This window comes from Eubalaena glacialis, chromosome 12 (assembly GCF_028564815.1).
Source record: "Eubalaena glacialis isolate mEubGla1 chromosome 12, mEubGla1.1.hap2.+ XY, whole genome shotgun sequence".
NCBI classification, from domain to species: Eukaryota; Metazoa; Chordata; class Mammalia; order Artiodactyla; family Balaenidae; genus Eubalaena; species Eubalaena glacialis.
The window spans coordinates 50,005,667-50,006,439 of NC_083727.1; the positions used below are offsets into that span (position 1 = coordinate 50,005,667).

At 44.0% G+C, this 773-nt stretch overlaps 1 non-coding gene across 1 annotated transcript; it reads right to left on the bottom strand.

Moving 5' to 3' along the window:
* Positions 1-296: 296 nt before the first annotated feature.
* Positions 297-403, bottom strand: LOC133102693 (U6 spliceosomal RNA). Its single transcript, XR_009703043.1, has one exon. It is a non-coding gene; the product is annotated as a U6 spliceosomal RNA (small nuclear RNA).
* Between the last annotated feature and the right edge of the window lie 370 nt (positions 404-773).

Consider the following 773-nt stretch of genomic DNA (forward strand, 5'->3'; position numbering starts at 1 on the left):
GCTGTATTTAACTCTTAATTTCCTGACGATTAAAACCCCCTTTCTCCTTAACTTATTTTTATCCTCAAACCTCAGAGGAAATGATTGTACAGAAAGGTCACACCTGAGGCTGACGACTGAGACAGAATTGAAACTCATCACTTCTAGGGGGTAAGGAAAGGACCCCCACCCCAATCCTCACAAGGTCCAAAGGGCAGCACAAAGGGCCAGTCTAGGCCCTGAATGGTCTACAAGGACCGCAGCAGTTTTGCCTTTGCACCCGTTACTGAATTACACCATCACCTGGGGAAGGAAAAAAAAATATGGAACGCTTCATGAATTTGCGTGTCATCCTTGTGCAGGGGCCATGCTAATCTTCTCTGTATTGTTCCAATTTTAGTATATGTGCTGCTGAAGTGAGCACTGCTTCTGTTTTTTATGTTTTGGGTTTTTTTGGCCGTGAGGCATGTGGGATCTTAGCTCTCCGACCAGGGATCGAACCTGCACCCCCTGCATTGGAAGGCAAAGTCTTAACCACTGGACCGCCAGGGAAGTCCCCCACAATACCTTTTGAATTTTGACCTATGTACACACACACACACACTAAATAGTATTAAAATACTGGAGAGGGGGGAATGCTCAAAAAGCCTGAGTTAACCAAGTTCACATAACTTGCTAGGGTGAGACCTGGGCCTCAGATTTCCTTACTTCTATTTAAAGATTCTTTACAATGTGTCATGATTATTTTTTCATCTCTTTGAAGATGTTTACTGCTTTTGTGACTTCAGGGGTCT